At 39.9% G+C, this 7,069-nt stretch overlaps 1 pseudogene; it reads right to left on the reverse strand.

The window, feature by feature from the left end:
- Positions 1-702: 702 nt before the first annotated feature.
- Positions 703-6,845, reverse strand: LOC128622687 (protein kinase C epsilon type-like; annotated as a pseudogene).
- Between the last annotated feature and the right edge of the window lie 224 nt (positions 6,846-7,069).

Genomic DNA, 7,069 nt, shown 5'->3' on the forward strand with positions numbered 1-7,069 from the left:
CTAATCAAATCTAATCTAATCTAATCTAATCTAATGTAAGTACCTTCTCTTATCTAATCTATTCTAATATTCCGCGCCGTGTGCTGGGAGACGCGCTGTATATATACAAACATAATCAGCGTCAATTGCTGACGGCTGACACCAATCTAGACACACGTGAAATAACAGCCAATGACAGAACAGGGAGGAGACATAACAGAAACATAATAAAAGCACGTGTCCAATGTACACAATGTCACGATTGTCAACATACGAAAAGCAGGTGCTCGCGCACCTTGCTCGTGCACGCGCGCCCACATGCTCTCCAGCGCGCTGCTTAAAAGGGAAACCGTGACAATCTTGGTTTTATTTTTGGTGAAATGTTCTGCTGCCTGAAGCACAAACAGAACCGCAGTTCTCCGTCCTCTTTAGTACTTTTTCATATTTCACAGAAACGAGCTGCTGAAGTAGACTACTCAGAATAACTAAAACAAGGGTGTGACCAGGGTGTGTGCGTGTGTGTGTGTGTGTGTGTGTGAGAGAGAGAGAGAAAGAGAGAGAGAGAGAGAGAGAGAGAGAGAGTGGGTAAGTGTTTCCATCCATGAGTAAACCCTCTGAGTCCGAGTGTGTGGGACTTGTGTGAAAATCTGATGATGTTTTATATTTATGCAGATATATATGGAAAATTATATTAATTATATATGGAAAATTCTAAAGGGTTCACAAACTTTCAAGCACCATAGTATTCTGTTCGGTCCACTGAAATACATTTATGGGTCCAGCAATTAACATCACCTGGTCTAGTGTATATACTCAATACTCAGTGTATATAATCAAATTTCATTCCTGCCTTTGCAACCCACTCCAACCTCAGTGTGCTGGCTCTGACTGAGACCTGGATCCGTACTGAGAACACTGCTACACACTTGATATTCGTTAATACATGTTTTTGTTCCAAAGTAAGGATGGCCTTTGATGGCTTCCTCCCGGCCCCGGCGGAACTTCACACGGCCGAGCCGAGTCTTGGGGTTCTTCTTCAGGAAGCCTATGAGGATGCTGACTGCATTTTTGCTGAGAATTGATGGGTACTTCAGTTTATCCTTGACGATGGAATCAAACAGCTTCCGCTGGTTTCCATCGTCAAACGGCCTGTAGCCCATCATCATCTCGAACAGGATAACACCCAGGGCCCACCAATCCACTGATGTGCTGCATTTTAATCCCTGGATCATCTCAGACGCCATGTACTTGGGTGTGCCACTGAATGTCATCTTGACATCTTGAAAGCTCTCTATGCACAAGGCAAAGTCTGCAAGCTTGCAGTGGCCATTTGCATCTACGAGGATGTTCTCGGTTTGAGATCCCTGTGAATGGTCCCGTTGTGGTGTAGGAACATGAGAGCACAGGCAATCTCGGCAGCATAGAATTGGGAGCGGGGTTCGTCAAACCCACCTGAGCGTGTTATGTGGTATGAAAGATCCCCTCCATTCACATATTCCATACTGCAGCACAAATAATCGTGGGTCTGGAAGCAGCAGAAAAGGTGTGTCAGGTAGGGGTGTTTGCTGGACTGTACCAGGATGCATCTCTCCGTAAGCGTGCGGTCCGCGATATCACATGCCAGAATCCTGTCTTTCTTCATAACCTTCAGCACGTACACCTCATCCGTGCTTCTGAGTTCGGATGACCTTGCCGAATCCACCCCTTCCGAGAACGCTGAGGAAGTTCAAGTCCTTCAGGCTCTTTCTTTGAGGGTGTAGCTCCTCATTCTCCAGCCTCTCCTCTGAATTCCAGAGACTGAGGTGCTGCAGCTTCACTGATGTTTTTCCAACTCTCTAAACTTTCCACACAGATGGCCTGCACTTCCTCATCAACTCTCAGCTTCACCTTGTTCTTCTTTTTCCATCTCAAAGAATGGAAAAATGACATTTTACCCGTGGTAGATACCCAGTCTGTTTAACTTTAACAGACTGGAACTGTTACCTGAAATGTGTTCACTCTACAGGTGTTTAAAGCCAAAGTGGACAAAAGCTATAAGTCAGGCACAAACAAGTTCAGCCTTCATTTTGGAACAACAGTACAGTGTAAAAAAGCAAATTTACTGTTCTGTATAAAGTCACAGTTAAACAAAAAGTAAAAAAAAAAAAGAAAAGAAAAGAAAATGAAATGACAATGTTTATATATATACACAGTATCTCACCAAAGTGAGTACACCCCTCACATTTTTGCAAATATTTGATTATATCTTTTCATGTGACCACAGTGAAGAAATGACACTTTGCTACAATGTAAAGTAGTGAGTGTACAGCTTGTGTAACAGTGTAAATTTGCTGTCCCCTCAAAATAACTCAACACACAGCCATTAATGTCTAAACTGCTGGCAACGAAAGTGAGTACACCCCTAAGTGAAAATGTCCAAATTGGCCCCAATTAGCCATTTTCCCTCCCTGGTGTCATGTGACTTGTTAGTGTTACAATGTCTCAGGTGTGAATGGGGAGCAGGTGTGTTAAATTTGGTGTCATTGCTCTCACACTCCCTCATACTGGTCACTGGAAGTTCAACATGGCACCTCATGGCAAAGAACTCTCTGAGGATCTGAAAAAAAGAATTGTTTCTCTACATAAAGATGGCCTAGGCTATAAAAAGATTATCAAGACCCATTAATGTCTAAACCGCTGGCAACGAAAGTGAGTATACCCCTAAGTGAAAATGTCCAAATTGGGCCCAAAGTGTCAATATTTTTTGCGGCTACCATTATTTTCCAGCACTGCCTTAAACCTCTTGGGCTTACAGATCTTTACTGGAAAGGGTTTAAACAATGTTTTTCAATTAACCATAAACAATTATTGCACATGCAACTGTGGAACAGTCCTTAAGACATGAACAGTTTACAGGCGGTAACAGGGCCGTAGCTCAGGAGTTCTGGGCCCCTGATAAAATATTGATGTGGGCCACACCGCCTCCCACCCACATCATATACGGTGTAAGATATGTGCATGGAGAACCACATCTACATATTATTTAAAAAGTTTAATATCGTATCACTTTGACACAGTTTATTTACTCATAACAGAACACGCTAATGTTGTTGTGAAGACTTTTATTTCAAAAGTTAAATGTTTATATAAAAAATTATGTCACGGTATGAGGTTAAGGATAGATGCAATTGTAGTTAAGAACTTTATTGAAGAGAGATATGCAGATAAATCCAAATCGTAAGACAGAGGCGTGGTCGAAATAACAGGCAAGGGGTCAGGCGATCAACATACAGGCATAAACGAGGCAAGGCAAAAATCAAAGACGAGTAACCAGAAACAAGATCAAAAACCATGAGTAAATATGAGGAACAAGGTAACCGCTTGGTAAATGACAGAGACAATGGCAACTGCGCATATTACTTCACAAACACATTGTGAATGAGCAGTCTCTTTTAAAGTGTGGCATGATTGTGAGTGTGATTGGGAACAGGTGTGTCTGACTAGTGGTCCGGAGAAGGTGAACATGTGTGTGTGTGGGAAGTGTAGTCCATGGCAGCCATGTTTGTAGGCCACAGTGCAGGATGGGAACTGTAGTCTGTAAAATGTCATGCTGTGACATGACATTTTACATCAAAACTATGGCGCTAAGCCATTAATAACTTCTTATGAAACATTGTATAAAGTCATCAAGCAATTATTTAAGATAAACTAATAAAATAATAACAAAAGACAAGAAATTAATAAAATAATAATAAATTTTAAAAAATTTTAAGTAAAAGTTAGTTTGGTGTCTAACAGCTTAAGTAACATTCAGAAATTGAAAAGAATGCAGTCAAATGTAAAATAAAACCACTTAAATGACTCATTTTGTTCATTTTTGATGAAGATAATATGCTATTGCATAATATATTATCCAATAAAGCGAATAAATTTATCCATCAAAGAGAAATGAGTTGTAAATCAATGAGCATTAACGTGGAATTGGTCCTCTCTTTGCTCTTATAATAATCTCCACTTTTCTGGAAAGGCTTTCCACTAGATTATTGAGCATGGCTGAGGGGATTTGCCCCAGGTCAGGGCTCTGTGCAAACCACTCCAGTTCTTCCACATCGGCCTTGGAAAGCCATGTCTTTATGGAGCTCACTTTGTGCACAAGAGCATTGTCATGCTGAACAGGTTTGAGCCTGTTAGTTCCACTGAAGGGAAACTGTAATGATACAGCATGTGGTAACAGTTTGGGGAAGAACCATATATGAGCGTGATGGTCAGGTGTCCACATACTTTTGGCCATATACTGAAGTGTGTGTATGTGTGTATAGATGGATTCTCACACACACACACACACACACACACACACCATATTCAGCCCTTTTGGACTCTCACACATTTTGTATTGTTACAATCTGAAGTTAAATAAGTGAAGGCTACCTCGAATACTGAAGGCTACAGCAGGGGGGAGAGCTGTCGCTTATAGAGCCCCACTGTTGTGTAACAGTCTTCCTATTAGTGTTCGGGACTCAGACACAGTCTCAGTGTTTAAGTCTAGGCTTAAAACGTATTTGTTTACTCAAGCCTACCCTGACTAGACTTTCTATTATACTAATTCCCAGTCCTAATAATCTTTTCTCTCCCTCTCTCCTTCTGCCAAGCCACACACGATTTTATGGAGATACTAGAGATCCAGATCCTTTCTGCCTCTGGATGGAGCTCAAATCTTCTCCAATTCCAGACTGCTGGGACTACGGCTGCTCCTAAGGCCATACTGACTTCATATAAGTCAGTAATTAACTTTTTCACATTATCTGTTGTTACCCAGATGAGGATGGGTTCCCTTCTGAGTCTGGTTCCTCTCAAGGTTTCTTCCTCTTAAAACATCTTAGGGAGTTTTTCCTTGCCACCGTCGCCACTCAGTGGCTTGCTCAGTTGGGATAAATTCGCACCTTTAATATCTGTATACCGTGTTTGATATTTCTGTAAAGCTGCTTTGAGACAATGTCTATTGTAAAAAGCGCTATACAAATAAAATTGAATTGAATTGAATTGAATAAATAATCACACAGCTTTATTCCACAACAATAACAACAATAATAATAATTCTTTAGCCCATTTCATACATTTAAATGCAGCGCAAAGGGACAAAAAAATCCAGATATAGAATGTCTCTGTACTCTGTAGCTTTACAGTTTCCCTTCACTGGAACTAAGAATCCCAAACACTGTTCCAGCATGACACAAAGTGCACAAAGTGAGCTCCATGAAGACTTGGTGTGTGAAGGTTGGAATAAGGTAGAAGAACTCGAGTGTCCTGAACAGAACCCTGACCTCAACCCCACTGAACACCTTTGGGATGAACAGGAACTGGTGTCTCCTCACATCAACATCAGCACCTGATCTCATCCTCACTAACGCTCTTGTAGCTGAATGAACACAAATCCCCACAGCCACGGCCCAAAATCTAGTGGAACGCCTTCGCAGAAGAGCGGAGCGTATTATAACACTAAAAGGAGAGTAAATCTGGAATTTTGCATTTTTTTGTGTATCTATATATAAATCAGTGTTTACAGAACAGGCAATAAAAATAACCTACACACACACATACACACACACAGTGTTACACACTTTATTGGCTGTGTTTATGCAAAGCAGAACAATAAATCACACATAATCACAAAACATTATTAAAATTAGATTATTATCAGTAAAAACCCAGTGCAAGGTATTCCAAAGCCTAGGAGCAGCCACCGAGAAAGCCTGGTCACCTTTAGCCTTAAAACATGAACGAGGAACTAAGATAAATAATTGACCGGATGATCGAATTCTACAAAAGATCAAAACGACAGTCCATATAATTTTCCATCTGATCGGAAAAAAGCCAAAATCAGACACAAGTACTCACTTCACGCAAGGACTGTACTACTACTACTAAAATAATAATAATAATAATAATAATAATAATAATAATATAGAACTGGCATGAACATTACTAGTTATATTAGTTTTATATATAGAAGTGGATATTAATATAAATAAACATTGTCAATAATATAACGTCAACAGTTATACAATCAGATTATATAAGAGTTCATCTCTTAAACACTGAAATTCCACACATCAGTATTCAGACCTCAGACGTAACTACTGACTTCAGCACTATTCAGAAGTTAGGTGAGAGTTACGCATGCAGGGGCGGAGTTTATCTAGAACAGAGGCGTGTCTCGGTTCCGCTCGATTCTGATTTTGAGCTTAAGCGCATGTTTGTTGTGTGATATCGGCTGAGTGAGAAGCGGTGTTAAGTCCAGCGCCACCATCTGACAGTTTGATGGAACGACAATATGTCAGGCTGAAATGTATATTCTGGCTGTAAATCCACTCACATACTGGGCAATGTCATTCAAAGACAACAATAAATACACTAATATCACACGATTCATTCATTAATAATTAACACAACATTTTCTACAGTGATATAACAGTAGTGTCCCATTCAGAAGTAAGTCAGCATAACAGCTGACTGCTTAAGCAACGTAGTAAAATAATGCTGTGATAATATCTGAAAATATTAGCAAACTAGCTGAAAGGCTGATCGGTATAGATGTCATTGTATATTCATTATATATGTGTGACCTTTCGAGACATCCAGAGACACCCGGCATTATTAATATTAGTAGTAGTAGTAGTAGTAGTAGTAGTATTAGGATTACTAGCACTGTTATGAAAATTTCTGTCTTGTTAATTTCAGATAAGAGTTGTCTAAGAGGTTTTTTTAGATAATAAACTGAACAATGAGGTGTATAAAAGAGTGACACTATGCTAGCTTGCTAGTTATCGCTAGCTAACATTTGCAACATCCAACTGCCTCTGTTGCACAAAGACACTCTTACTGACCATCTCTGCTAACAAGTACATTTCACTAAACATTTCACTAAAAGAAATAAAGCAAGCTTATAATATAAGTAAATTCAATTTAAAAAGTACATTTAAAAAATAGCATTAGCTGATTACTGTCCCAAAGTCTCAGGTGTGTGTCTTGATGTGTCGAATATACCCTTCCTTCCTTGCTGGCATTCTGGGTGCCTCACAATTCTCACAATTCTCTGTGGCAGTTAAAAAGG

Source organism: Ictalurus furcatus, chromosome 18 (assembly GCF_023375685.1).
Source record: "Ictalurus furcatus strain D&B chromosome 18, Billie_1.0, whole genome shotgun sequence".
Lineage (NCBI taxonomy): Eukaryota > Metazoa > Chordata > Actinopteri > Siluriformes > Ictaluridae > Ictalurus > Ictalurus furcatus.